The following is a 14979-nucleotide window of genomic DNA, read 5'->3' as shown; positions in this document are numbered from 1 at the left end:
ATATGGAGTTTCCCAGACTGGGGGCCCAGTCAGAGCACAGCTGCTGGACTATGCTACAGCCACAGCCATGCCAGATCCGAGCTGCATCTGTGACCTACACCACAGCTCATGGCAACACCGGATCCTTAACCCACTGAGCAAGGCCACGGATCGAACCGCAAGCTCATGGTTCCTAGTCAGATTTGTTTCCACTGCGCCGTGATGGGAACTCCATTTGGGGTAAATTTTTTTTTTTCTTTTTTTTTTGTCTTTTTGCTATTTCTTTTGGGCCGCTCCTGCGGCATATGGAGGTTCCCAGGCTAGGGGTTGAATCGGAGCTGTAGCCACCGGCCTACGCCAGAGCCACAGCAACGTGGGATCCGAGCTGCGTCTGCAACCTACACCACAGCTCACGGCAACGCCGGATCGTTAACCCACTGAGCAAGGAACCCGCAACCTCATGGTTCCTAGTCGGATTCCTTAACCACTGCGCTACGATGGGAACTCCTGGGGTAAATTTTTTAATGTAATTTTGTGTTTTGTGTTTAGATAAAGTCATGAAATAGCAATTAGGTATTTTTAAACACCTAACAAATACCTTGAACAAACACTATTTTAGCAGTATTTAAAGTTTTAACATGACAAGCTCACTTTCTTATTTGTTAAATTATTTAGGTTGGATTGAAGACAGCACTACTTTCAGGTGATAAGACACAGCTAAACTATTGCTGTGCTTTGATTTAATAATACTCTTCAGGTAGAGAAACCATCTATACTGAGTTATGTTGATGGAATTGGGAGAAGAGATCCTAAAGGCAATTTCATCAAGCTCAGAATATTAATTTAGATTGGAGTTCCCGTGGAGGCGCAGTGGTTGACGAATCCGACTAGGAACCATGACGTTGCAGGTTCGATCTCCGGCCTTGCTCAGTGGGTTAAGGATCCAGTGCTGCCGTGAGCTGTGGTGTGGGTTGCAGATGCGGCTCAGATCGCGGTTTGCTGTGGCTCTGGCATAGGCCAGGCTACAGCTCCGATTCGACCCCTAGCTTGGGAACCTCCATATGCTGTGGGAGCAGCCCTAGAAAAGGCAAAAAGACCAAAAAAAAAAAAAAAAAAAAAAGAATATTAACTTAGAATGTTATTCAAAGACAAGTGGTGCTGAAGTCTCAAATGTATCCTTTACCATGTAGCCAGTTATACTCTGAATAGTTAAATTATTGTTAAATGAAAAATGGATTTAGTTCTTTTACATTTTCTTCCTGTGGATCTCATTTGGTTGGAAAATTAAATTTATGTAAGGTGTATGGTAATAATCTCTAGAAACTGTTCTTCCAAGCATCTTTTTAATCTTACCTGTCATTGAAAAGTATGTTTCATTTCTTCCTTGTAAGAAAGTCTTAGGATTGTTTCTTTGTGTTTGTTTTTTTGTCTTTTTGCCTTTTCTAGGGCTACACCCTCGGCTCATGGAGGCTCCCAGGCTAGTAGTCTAATCCAAGCTATGGCTGCTGGCCTACACCACAGCCATAGCCACTCGGGATCAGAGCTGCGTCTGCGACCTGAACCACAGCTCATGGCAATGCCGGATCTCCAACCCACTGAGCAAGGCCAGGGACTGAACCTGCAACCACATGGTTCCTAGTCGGATTTGTTAACCGCTGAGCCATGATGGGAACTCCCTTTTATTTATTTATTTTTTTAAAGTCTTAGGATTGTTAAAAGTACTGTGGATATTAGACAAATTGGTAATCTAATTAACATCTTTTCTTTTCTCTTTTTTTTCTTTTTTGGCCACCCCATGGCATATGGAGTTCCCAGGCCATGGATTATATCCCAGCTGCAGTTGCAACCTACACTGCAGAGGGGGCAATGCAGGATCTGTTAACCCCCTGTTCCTGGCCAGGGATCGAACCTGTGTCCCTGTGCTGCAGAAACGCCACAGATCCTGTCACACCACATCGGGAACTTTTTTTTTCACGTCCTAAGCCATGGCATATGGGAGTTCCCGGGCCAGGGATTGAATCTGACTGAGCTGCAGCTGTGACCTATGATGCAGCTGCAGCAATGCCATATCCTGTAACCCACTACACTGGGCTGGGGATGGAACCTGTGCCTCTATGGCGATTCCAGACACTGCAGTTGGATTCTTCACCCACTGCACCATGGCAGGAGCTCCCAATTCACATCTTTAAAAAGTTGGAACCAACCTTTTTTTAAATTTAATCTTGTAGAAGCATTGAGAGTGTGTTCTGTAATTCCAGTTTACCCTCAGTCACCAATGTTTTACTGCTGACATTGCTTTAACATTAATTCATTAGCAGTCATTTATAAGATACTTCTCTATTATTGTGTAATAAATAGAATAATTTCTCTAAGTTAATGCTTTAGCATTTACATTTTCATGATTTTTTATTATGACATTAGACATGCTGTTTAGTTCAGCTGACTGTTTTTGTACCAAGATTTTGTCAACGAAATAAGCAATGTGTTGATTTGCTTTTCGGTGCTCCTTCTTAATCTGGAGAATTACTCCAGAATGTTTTCTTGTCACTGCAGCTGTGCCATCAGAACATCCTTCTCTGTAAAACTCCAGATCACCTTTGTTGATGGTGTAAATCTTTATAGCTTTATTCAGTTCAGAGCAAATGTGTTTATTGGCTATAAAACAGAAAAGAATCTTTCCCTCATATCACCATCGGGTGTTCAAATAGCAGTATCTGTGCACTTGTCAAGGTGCAGTGAAAAATACTTTGCAAGCATTGTTTCGTAAATTGATCTTCTATGTCATTAGTGTCTAAATGTGGTGATCTGTGCTATCATTGGAAAGTACAGATTTACCCAGTATTTCCAAGCAAATAACTTTGATGTAATTGTTCACTTGTTCCTTAACGATTGGTATTTTAGCCTTGCAATCCAAAGTGCAAGGACAGGGAGCCTGTAAAACCAACATTTATCGATGAATAACTGAATATTCACTTCTGTTAGCCTTTTAAATTCAGTGCCTTTTTTTTTTTTTTTTTTTTGCCATTTCTAGGGCCACTCCCTCAGCATGTGGAGGTTCCCAGGCTAGGCATAGAATCAGAGCTGTAGCTGCCAGCCTACACCAGGGCCACAGCAACTCAGGATCCGAGCTGCGTCTGCAACCTACACCACAGCTGTCTGCAACCTACACCACAACTCACGGCAACGCCGGATCCTTAACCCACTGAGCAAGGCCAGGGATCGAACCCGCAACTTCATGGTTCCTAGTTGGATTCATTAACCACTGTGCCACGACAGGAACTCCAGTGCTCTTTCTTTCAATTTTTTTTTTTTTTTTTTTTTTTTTTTTTTTGGTCTTTTTAGGGCTGAACCCATGGCATATTGAGGTTCCCAAGCTAGGGGTTGAGTTGGAGCTATAGCTGCGCCTACACCACAACCAGAGCCATAGCCACGCCGGATCCTTAACTCACTGAGTGAGGCCAGGGATCAAACCCCTGTCCTCATGGATGCTAGTCACGTTCATTACTGCTGAGCCATGATGGGAACTCCTTAAAGAATTCTTTTGATTTTGACCTTATTTTTGTGTGCATTTTGTATGTGAATGCTCCTTAAATTTTGATGTTTTTATTGTTCATTAACTAGTGTGTCTCTGCAGTTAACACAGTGATATTAACACTTTGCCATCAATTACAGCTACGAAACTGGACTCCATATATCAGGGTTCATACTCCTGAGTGAAAGCAGTCCTCTTTTGGTCTTCATCTGTTTAGAATCACTTCCTTTCTGTCATTTGGTCTTCTGCTGCTGGTGCATTCAAAAAAGATGTGTCTTGGAGTTCCTAGTGGCCTAGTGGTTAAGGATCTGGTGTTGTCACTACTGTGGCTCGGGTTCGATTCCTGGCCAGGGAACTTCTACATGCTGCAGGTGCAGCCAAAAAAAAAAAAAAAAAAAAGTAACTTTTTCACTAAAATGATGCTGAAAAATCCATTGAAGCTTGTTTGTCCACCTGGAAATTTGGTTAAAAGTTTCACTTCTCTAATTTAGCTAATGGTGTTAATTATAAATTAAAAAGCAGGCATGATTAAGATTAAAATGTTTATAAAATTAACTACTTATGAAAATGAGTAAACCTATGTATTTTCTCAGGTTTTTACACACTTCTAGGTAGTTAACAAAATAACCTTAAAATATCTCCTGTAGGAGTTCTCTTGTGGTATAGCAGGTTAAGGATGCTTCATCACTTCAGCAGTTCAGGTTGGACGCCTGGCTGGGAAACTTCCACACACTGTGGGTGCAGCCAAAAAAAAAAAATTACCTGTAACTTGGTTCTGCTGTGCTTCACTAGCACACGTCATGGCAGATGCAATTTGCCATGTAAGTTTGATAACACTTGGATCTGTCTGTATTCTCTTCAACAAGACAAACCCACTAATCATGTGCTTTGATGTCATGGCAATGTCAAAGGTCTATAGAAGCTTCTAAGCCCTTCCTCTCAGTTTTTGAACTGATCTCATCACAGATCCGTAACAGATAGTTCACTGACTGTCACTGGTGTGTGATTTGTGCTTTCGGTGGCACTGGTCTACCAATAGAGTTGTAGGCCTTATATACACTAATGCTTAAATCTATAGGAAATAACCTGTTTCACTGCCTCTTGTACAAGGACTTGATACCTGTTGTATGACACAGCAGAGCGCATTACACACTATTGAGATATAATTCCATAATAAGATAATATTAGGGTAAAAGAAGGTCTTATTAGAAACGGTAAGAAATGCCATACTTACATATTTAGTCATTATTACATTTTAACTTTCAAATATTTGACAGTGTGTTCATGAAAAAATGTGCAAGCATCTACTATTTTAACTGGAATTTCAGAACATTTAAAGTAGATGTGAGCTGTTCTTAAACGCTTGGGAGGCATGAGTTTGCAAATGTAACTTACTAGTGATGGTGGTAGAGTATTGCTTCTTTTCCAGAAAGCCATCAAGACCCAATGCAGTGGTGTAGCTTGTGACTCTTTCTAAGCTCTCGGTGCTTACAGCTGATACTTTTTAGTACACACTTACCCCTGAGTTTCTGAGCTAGTGCCATTGGGTGTCTTCTCATTTATGTAGTGGATGAGAATATGGGATGAAATGTGTGAGGATAGCCCAACATTTTATTATGAACATTTTCAAACATACAGAAAAGTTGAAATAATTTTATAGATTGCCTATATACCCACTGCTTAGATTGTGCCATTAGCATTTTATTATACTTGCATTAGCAGATGCCTGCACAAGTATCTACACTTTTATACACTAAAAACTTCAGCATGCATATCATTAACCAGAGTTCATTGTTTACAGTCTGTTTTAAGCTAAAATACACATACAGTGCTATACACAGCTTTCAAGTGTATGTTCTTCGAGTTTTCACAAATGCATACACCTGTGTAAGCCAAACTCTGTCAAGAAATGGGACAGTTGTATTCATTTAGGGATAGTTTTGGCTCAAAGGGGATATTTGGCGGTGTCTGGAGATGTTTTTGGTTGTCCAAGCTGGGCAGGACGAGGTAGTGCTGACATCTAGTGGGTAGAGTCCAGTCACAGTTCTTTGTCAGTGGTGCCACTTTTGAGAAATCTTGACAGAGCACATTGCCATAACCCTGGAAAGTTTCATCATGTCTCTTGCAGTCAGTCCTCCATCCTCACCTTCTAACTTTAGAGGTAACCCTTGGTAGAGGTTTCTTTCTACTATAGTTTTACTTGCTCTAGAGTGTATAAATGAAGCCAAACATTATATACTTCATGGCAGTATTGCCAAAACAAAAGCAAAATGTCCATAACTCATCTGGGGAGGCAATTTTTTCCCCATTAACTATTAAAAGTTCTCTTGTAGCCTTTCATATAAAGGACACAGAGATATGTAGACAGTGTTTTCAGCAACGTTCCTAATAGGAAACAAAGTACAGGTGTCCCTTGATATCCCCAGGGGATTGGTCCTAGGACCTGCTGTGGATTCCAAAATCCGCAGATGCTCAAGTCCCCTGGCCAGCTCTCTGTAGTCATGGTTCCACATCCTCAGATTCAGCCAATCTCAGATCATGTAGACCTGTGTGTGTTGAACAAAAATCTGCATAAAATGACCTGCGTAGTTCAAACCTATGTTGTTCAAGGGTGAGCTGTAAAGGAATTCATATGACTGTTTCCTTTAGAAATTACCAGGATAATGCCAACATGAAACTCAGCGCAAGCAGCTTCGCGCAGACAAAGATTGTCCAAAAGTATAGATTTTTGATGGTCCGGATTGGTTTCAAATTAAAACCCATAGATGAATGGTTGGGATGATCTTCAGACATTCCCCACAAAGGATTTTTTCAGCCAGGCTTTTGATAAGACATGTATGGCCTCCATTTCAAGGTATATAGAGAGTGCAGATAACATGGTGCCAGTTTAGGGGAACTCTACCAACTTTGGAGAACAAATAAGAAGAAACTTGCCTGGCCTTAATGTTAGCTATGCAGTTTTTTCTTGTAGGTGGTATCTGAGGATATCAGAAGGCAAAGATTCTTCTTTTAAAATCAAAATAGGAAAAAAATTAAAATCAAATCAAAATAGGGAGTTCCTGTGGTGGCTCAGTGGCTCAAGAACCTGACTAGTATCCATGAGGATGTGGGTTCAATCCCTGGCCTCACTCAGTGGGTTAAGGATCCGCTGTTGCCATGAGCTATGGTGTAGGTCACAGATGAAGCTTGCGTCTGTCGTTGCTGTGGGTCTGGCATAGGCTGGCAACTCTAGCTCCAATTAGGCCCCTAGCCTGGAAGCCTCCATATGCCTTGGGTGCAGCCCTAAAAGGAAAAAAAATAAATAAATAAATAAATAGCGTAATTGTTTCATTCCAAGAAAAACTCAGGTCCCCAGTTTAACCACCACTTTTTCATCCTTGATAGCATTGATGGCTTATGTTCCTGTTTATTAGTCTTTGATGAATTGATTGATTTATATCAAAAGTTACTTGGTGATGTCATTCAGTCTCATGACTTCAAATACCACCCATACGCTGACAACTTCCAAATTCTATCTCCAGCTTAAACTACAAACTCTTAAACCCAATTGCCCACCTGACATTCCACTTGGCTGTATAAAAGGCAGTTCAAACTTGATGTGTCCAGAACTGAATTCTCTCTCTGATCTTTTCTCTTTCACATCTCAGAAAATAGCCAGCTTTTTAGAGGCTCAGGTCAAACCTCTGTATCATCTTAGACTATTTTCTTTGTGTAACCCTGTACATCCAATCTGTGAGCAAGTCCTGGTGGCTGTACCTTCAAAATTTATCTTGAGTCTAACCATTTCTCCCCATCATTTCCACTGCCATTAACCAGGCTAAGCCACCAGAGGCTCTTTCTGAGATTTTTGCGGTAATGTCATAATTGAGATTCCTGCCTTTCTCCCTCATAGACTGTTTTCAGCACAGCAGTGAGAGTAATCCTTTAAAAATATGAACACTGGCCAAACTCACAAATTAGCTCCCTGTTTCATTCAGAGTAAAGTCAAAGTCGTAATAATGGCCTGAACACCCTACATGGTCTTCTGCGACCTTTGCCCTGATGTTTTTTACTTTATCTCCTATTACTCTCCCCATCTTTCTTGCTCACTGTGTTCCAGCCATACTTCCTGGCTGTTCTTCAAACCTGCCAGGTGGGCATGGTTTGCTTTTTCACCTCAAGAAGGCCTTCCCTGACCCCCTTGACTTCACATTTTAAATGTCAAGTTTAAGTTGCAGTTCTTTCAGGCCTGTACTCACTTTTCTTTGCTTTCTCTTTATCCCCATCTGACATGGTATATATTTTACTTATTTACTTGTCTCTCTTTCCATGAGAATGTAAACTCCCGGAGGGCATAGAATTTTGTCCATTATAGTTTTTTTTAAAATTTTTTAAAGCTTGCTTTCTTTTGTTTTTTTAAATTTTTTTATTACTCAATGAATTTATTACATTTGTGGTTGTGCAATGATCATCACAATCCAATTTTATAGGATTTCCATCCCACACCCCAGCACATCCCCCCACCCCTCAAACTATCTCCTCCGGAGACCGTAAGTTTTTCAAAGTCTGTGAGTCAGTATCTGTTCTGCAAGTAAGTTCAGTCTGTCCTTTTTTCAGATTCCCCATGTCAGTGAGAGCATTTGATGTTGGTGTCTCATTGTATGGCTGACTTCACTTAGCATGATAATTTCTAGGTCCATCCATGTTGCTAAAAATGCCAGTATTTCATTCCTTTTAATGGCTGAGTCATATTCCATTGTATAGATGTACCTCCATCTTCTTGATCCACTCCTCTGTTGATGGGCATTTAGGTTGTTTCCATGTCTTGGCTATTGCAAAAAGTGCTGCAATGAACATCAGAGTCCATGTGTCTTTGCGAGTTGTGGTTTTCTCTGGATAGATGGCCAGGGGTGGGATTGCTGGATCAAATGGTAGTTCTATTTTGAGTTTTCTGAGGAATCTCCATACTGCTTTCCACCGTGGTTGCACCAGTTTACAATCCCACCAACAGTGTACTAGGGTTCCTTTTTCTCCACACCCTCTCCAGCACTTATTGTTTGTAGACTTTTAGATGATGGCCATTCTGGCTGGTGTAAGGTGGTACCTCATCGTGGTTTTGATTAGCATTTCTCTAATAATGAGTGATGTTGAACATCTTTTCATGTGTTTTTTGGCCCTCTGTATGTCTTCTTTGGAGAACTGTTCCATTATGTTTTTGTATTCTGAGCACCCGAAACAGTCCCAAGCACATGGTGGGCACTCAGTATCTGTGGAAATGGGTGTTGGGTGCTGCTCAGAAGCATATGTGCTGTACGCTGCTAGATTTGGGTAGTCAGTAGTGAGTGATCCCTTGCATGGAGCCTAGACTAGTACCGGAACACAGTCATTAGCACATAAAGGAACGTAAAGAATCTGAGGTAGAAACTTTCCAGGAAAGGAGCTTGGGTGTATGAAAGTATAAAACCTGGGAGGCTGCCAGGAAAGGTGGGGCGTCTCTTCCCCAGCCAAGTTCAAAAGCTGGGATCTGAAAGATTAAGTCTCTTCTGTAAGTGGCATGCCCTTTTTCATCTCTGAAACTGTTTTCCTCTTTTTAAAATTAAAGTTGGGCCTTTCTAGGCACTGATTGCTTTATTAATCTTTGGTTTGTGGAGTTCTTGTTGTGGCTCAGCAGGTTAAGAACCCAGTGTTTCTCTTTGAGGATGCAGGTTTGATCCTGGGCCTCTCTTAGTGGGTTAAGGATCCGGCATTGCTATAAGCTGCAGCATAAGTCGAAGATGTGGCTGGGGTCCCACATTGCCGTGGCTGTTGTGTAGGCCGGCAGCTGCAGCTCTGATTCAGCTCCTAACCTGGGAACTTCCATATGCTGCAGGTACAGCCTTAAAAAGAAAATAAAAAAATCTTTGTGCCATTATATTGCTTCCTATTTCATTGACTACTTATCTTACATTTATTAGTTTCTTCCACTTTGGGGAGGCTCAATTTGCTGTTATTTTTCTAATGTTTTGATATTGATAATTAGATCTCTAATGCATTTATGGTTATAAATTCCTTTTATTTTATTTTTTTATTTTTTAATTTTTTTTAAGGGTTGCTCTCATGGTATATGGAGGTTCCCAGGCTAGAGGTCAAATCGGAACTGTAGCTGCCAGCCTATGCCACAGCTCACGGCAACGCCGGATCCTCAACCTACTGAGCGAGGTCAGGAATCGAACCCACAACCTCATGGTTCCTAGTCGGATTCGTTTCCACTGCGCCACAATGGGAACTCCTATAAATTCCTTTTAAATGGTGTTAGCTAAAACCCACAAGTGTTGATGGTGATATTCTGAGTAGGTAATTTAACAGAATTTTACATGGTCAATTTAATTACTGATGTATTTGGTTTTTAAAGTAACATCTAACAATTTCTGTTTCTCTGTGTTCTGTGTTTATTTTTCTTTCTTGTCTTCTCTTGGATTAAACATTTTTTATTATTCCTTTTCCCCCCACTGTGTTATCTGATTCATTTACTTATTCATATACACTCATTACCCTGCGGATTATACCATGCATTCTTGGATTATTGCAGTCTAGTATAGGTTAATAGTTTTATCACTTTTCTGTGCAGTCAGTGCTTGGACCTTGGCATATGTTTGCTTCATCTACCACATTCCTACCTTTTGTGTTATTATTGTCATTTATTTTAAGTCTGCATATGTGTTACCCCACGAGATATTAATACTGTTTTGTATTTATTTAATTCTCCCCTCAAATTTCCCTTTTCTGTCTTCATTCTTCCACTTTGCAGTGCTTCTATCTGGGATCATATTTCTTTTGCCTGAGGAACTCCTTTTGATGTGAGTCTTCTGGTGATCATGTTCAATTTTTATTCATCTGAGAAAGTATTTTCCCTTCATTTTAAAATGATATTTAGATTTGGTATAGAATTTACGTTGGCAGTTCTTTGTCTTTTGGCTTCCCTTTCTGTTGATATTAGCTGTCAGTCTTATAGTTGCTGATTTAAGAGTAATGTATCTTTTTTTTCTCCTCTCTCTGGCTGCCTTTTTTTTTTTTTTTTTTTTTTTTTTTAATTTTATGGCCCCTGCAGCATATGGAAGTTCTCAGGCCAGGGGTCAAATCAGAGCTGCAGCTGCAGCCTGCGCCACTGCTGCCACAACCCCAGATCCAAGCTGCGTCTGTGACCTATGCTGCAGCTTATGGCAGTGCTGGATCCTTAACCTGCTGTTCGAGGATAGGGATTGAACTCACATCCTCATGGGTACCAGTTGGGTTCTTGACCTGATGAGCCACAACGGGTACTCCAGTTTTGGAAAGCTCTTAACCATGATCTGTTTCTTCAAATATTGCTAACGATCCCATTTTCTCCTCTGATTCTGGTGGCAAAGTGGAAGGTTTGATCATGAGAATGAATAATCAACTTGGGGTTACTTAGGGGATAATTGATGTGGTTGGATGATTCATCTCTGTGATGTAAAAAGTCTCTCAAAAAGATGATAGGAGTTGGGCAGGAGAGAAAGACCGAACCAGGAGCTAAAAGCTTCCTTGAGAGTGTGACTGTCAGTGTGATGATGAGGTTGGTAGGTGGCAGCAGTGAGAGCTTTTGCGAGAGGGAAAGGGAAGCAAAGCCTTGAAGGCAAGAATTAGAAGGAAGGAGCACATTTTCCTTCCTGGCTCTTGACAGATGCCTATGAGACCAAAATGTGTCAGCATTTGAATGGCGTGTAAGGGAATTCATGTTGTCAAAGAAGAGCTGAAAAAGGCAAAGAGGATTTTTTAAAAATTAAGAGCTTAAGGATCAATGGACAGGATTTCAGAAGATACAACTGAGAGGTTTGGAAAGTAGAAGAAAATAATGAGATGTTAGAGTTTGCCAAGATCCTTAACCCACTGAGTGGGGACAGGGATCAAGCCCGCAACCTCATGGTTCCTGGTCGGATTCGTTTCCGCTGCACCACGGTTGGAACTCCTGAGATGCTGTATTTTAATGAGAGGTGCAGAGCAGTGTGAGATTCATGTGATGATGGATGGTTTAGGCAGTTTGACCTTCTGTCAGTGACAGGTCAAAGGGATGATGATGTGAGGTGTAATGATAAGAGTCTTGATAGTTTCTGAGGTTAAGATGGGCTATGAGATTTTCTCTCCTGATTATGAAAGCGTCCCCTTCAGGTATGGGGAAGTGAAATGGGGCCTTCCTAGAGCCTGAAGGTATTCGTTTTTATGAACTTAATGGAGAGGGTGACTTAGCCGAGGCAGCTGCCCCTTAGAGACTTAACGCTCTGATATCTTCAGACGTATCTTACTGAGGCAGGAAATAGTAGCTTCTCAAAGCTTTTTAAGGTTTTGAGATTTTAAAACCCAAAGCTAGACCATGGACCGTGACCAATGTACCAAGGTAAATATCAATTTGTGAGACCTCTGGTGGCCTCACCTACCTACCTACCTACCTACCTTCCTTCCTTCCTTCCTTCCCTCCTTCCCTCCTTCCTTCCTTCCTTCCTTCCTTCCTTCCTTCCTTCCTTCCCTCCTTCCTTCCTTCCTTCCTTCCTTCCTTCCTTCCTTTCTTTCTTTCTTTCTTTCTTTCTCTTTCTTATTTTTGGTTACTTTTTACCCAGTGTTAATCTGGACAGTCTATCTTTACTTTTTTTTTTTGTCTTTTGCCTCTTCTTGGGCCGCTCCTGCGGCATATGGAGGTTCCCAGGCTATGGGGTCTAATTGGAGCTGTAGCCGCCGGCCTATGCCAGAGCCACAGCAATGCAGGATCCAAGCGTGTCTGCGACCTACACCCCAGCTCACGGCAACACCGGATCCATAACCCACTGAGCAAGGCCAGGGATCGAACTTGCAACCTCATGGTTCCTAGTCAGATTCGTTAACCACTGCGCCACGATGGGAACTCCTATCTTTACATTTTATAATGCATAGTCTTTATCAATAGTGTCATTATTCTGGTCAAATAAACAAATTGCCAATTGACTTTTTCTTTAAAGGTCCAGATAGCAAATATCTTAGGTTTTGTGGACTACATGAGCCCTGTCCCAGTTAATTTGACTATGTACTATTAGGGTGTGAAAGCAGAGAGAATACAAATGATAGTGGTTGTGTTCTTTTTTTGCTTTTGTTCTTGTTTTTGTTTTAGGGCCATACCCTCGGCATATGGAGGTTCCCAGACTAGGAGTCGAATCAGAGCTGTAGCTGCCAGATCCGAGCTGCGTCTGCCAGCTTCATCATAGCTCATAGTGATGCCAGATCCTTAACCCACTGAGCAAAGCCAGGGATCGAACCTGTGTCCTCGTGGATGCTAGGCAGATTCGTTTCTCCTGAGCCACGACAGGAACTCCTGAGAGTGGTTGTATTCTAATTAAGCTTTATTTTATTTTATTTTTATTATTATTATTTTTGTCTTTTTGCCTTTTCTAGGGCTGCTCCCATGGCATATGGAGATTCCCAGGCTAGGGGTCGAATCGGAGCTGTAGCCACCACGCCAGAGCCACAGCAACGCGGGATCCGAGCTGTGTCTGCGACCTACACCACAGCTCATGGCAACGCCAGATCCTTAACCCACTGAGCAAGGCCAGGGATTGAACCCGCAACCTCATGGTTCCTAGTCAGATTCGTTAACCACTGCGCCACGACGGGAACTCCTAATTAAGCTTTATTTACAAAAATGGGCGGTGGGCTGAATTTGGTCCCTGGGTTGTAGTTTACCAACCTCTGGTCAAATAAAACCTCCAAGGATATTTTTCACTGGAATTACTGTCAGACTTTGACAGTATACTTCATAGTAAAATTTTTGTGTGCCATGTGGTCTTCAAAATTTTGTGACATTCTATCTAACAATTTTTGCAAACGTGGTAACAGACAAATGTTCAACTGCCTAGTTGTATTATTTATATGAATTTGCTGGGCGGTGATTGACAGCTATGTCCACCCATTCTTTTAAGTCATAGTTAATCACTAGCTTTAATTGCCAAATTTAGGAAGTAGTTTCTACCCAGTATTTTACTAATCTTTTCCTCAGGATTTGATATTGAATATTGTATTTTTTAAAATCTCTCTTATGCTAGCTCTCTGACTATACTTTCCTGGTTTTCCGGCCACTCTCGCCTATTTTCAGTCATCCTCACGGATTCCTTCCTTACAATCTTTTTTTCTGAATACTTTTCCTGAGCTACCTTATTTGTGGCTGTATTTTTAGAACCACATTTCTAGATCCACATTTTTTGTTTGTTTGTTTATTTGTTTTTCCCCTGCTTTTTAGGACTGTACCTGTGGCATATGGAAGTTCCCAGGCTAAGGGTCGAATCAGAGCTACAGCTACCAGTCTATGCTACATCCACAGCAACACGGGATCCAAGCCGCATCTGCCTACACCACAGCTCACGACAATGCCAGGTCGTCAACTCACTGAGCAAGGCCAGGGATCAAACTCGACATCCTCATGGTTACCGGTCGGATTTGTTTCCACTGCACCCAACGGGAATTACCTAAATGCACATTTTAGACCCACTTATAATCCTTCAGATTTTTATTCTTGGCTACTTAATTGAACAACGTAATTATCTGTGTGGCTCAGAGATGTGAGAAAACTCCAAATACCAGAACTAAACTCCATCATCCATTGTTCTTCCTCCTGTGTTTGTCTCCTGAATGGCCTCACCGTCTCCCCAGTCATCCTGGGAACTTGGGAATCCGTCGTCCTTCCTCACAATTCAGTACGTTATCACATCCTCTTAATTTTACTTCCTATCTTTTGATTCCATCTTTTGTGCTCTTAGACCTGGTTCAGACTTTCATATTTCCCCTAAACTGTTAGTTTGCTAATTGGTCTCCTTCTTGGATCAATCTCTATACCAATAACACATTTCCTTGTTAGCCCTCTCAGGCAGAATTAAGCCTTCTTCACTAAGGTACACAGATACTATTTACACTGTTTATTAGTCTGCATTGTGTGTCTGGATGTCATTTTCTCTCTATTCTTTAAGACTAAGCTTCTTGAGGGTATGGACTGTGCTTCATGCCTTTGTATGTCCACCTTCACAGCCCCTACTGCTTCAGATACTTACTGCTTGGTGTATATGTATTTGACAAAATTTGAATAAGTGAATTTTAGGTTTCCAGATAAACATAATGGATTTTATACATATGTTTATCTTTACACCCTCAGGAAATCCAAGGAAATTAGAGTAAAGCAATAAAAGAAATTTTATAAAACCACAAGGACAAAAAGAATGGGAAAGAAACAGCTCTAAGAATACTAGCAGCCAGGCATCTCTGGCCATATCCTTTCCCCTAGCAGTAGGAGACTGGTAGAGTTTTTTTATTCCTAGAGAAATAGTTTTTTCTAAAAAAGAAAGATATATGTATATATATATATACACACACACACACACACACACACGTACTTAGATACACACAAAATACTTAAATATATTAAGTATAGTCATATATATTATAGTATATATATTGTGTATACTTATATATAAAATATA

At 41.0% G+C, this 14979-nt stretch overlaps 1 protein-coding gene and 1 long non-coding RNA gene across 2 annotated transcripts in view; both read left to right on the top strand.

Annotated features, from left to right (window-relative positions):
* The window catches only part of VKORC1L1 (vitamin K epoxide reductase complex subunit 1 like 1), a 75250-nt gene that overhangs the window by 31235 nt on the left and 29036 nt on the right, over positions 1-14979 (top strand). The gene's annotated exons all lie outside the window — the stretch shown is intronic.
* On the top strand, positions 1018-5776 carry LOC146404433 (uncharacterized). The gene is made up of 2 exons (XR_014840384.1): positions 1018-2913; positions 3883-5776. It is a non-coding gene; the product is annotated as an uncharacterized LOC146404433 (long non-coding RNA).

The sequence above is a fragment of the Sus scrofa genome, chromosome 3 (assembly GCF_054392235.1).
Source record: "Sus scrofa isolate SSC_HxYL_T2T_F1_AM1 chromosome 3, Sscrofa_HxYL_maternal_Yorkshire_Landrace_v2.0, whole genome shotgun sequence".
Lineage (NCBI taxonomy): Eukaryota > Metazoa > Chordata > Mammalia > Artiodactyla > Suidae > Sus > Sus scrofa.
The sequence above is the reverse complement of the archived record's forward strand: the minus strand, read 5'-3'. Positions and strand labels throughout refer to the sequence as shown.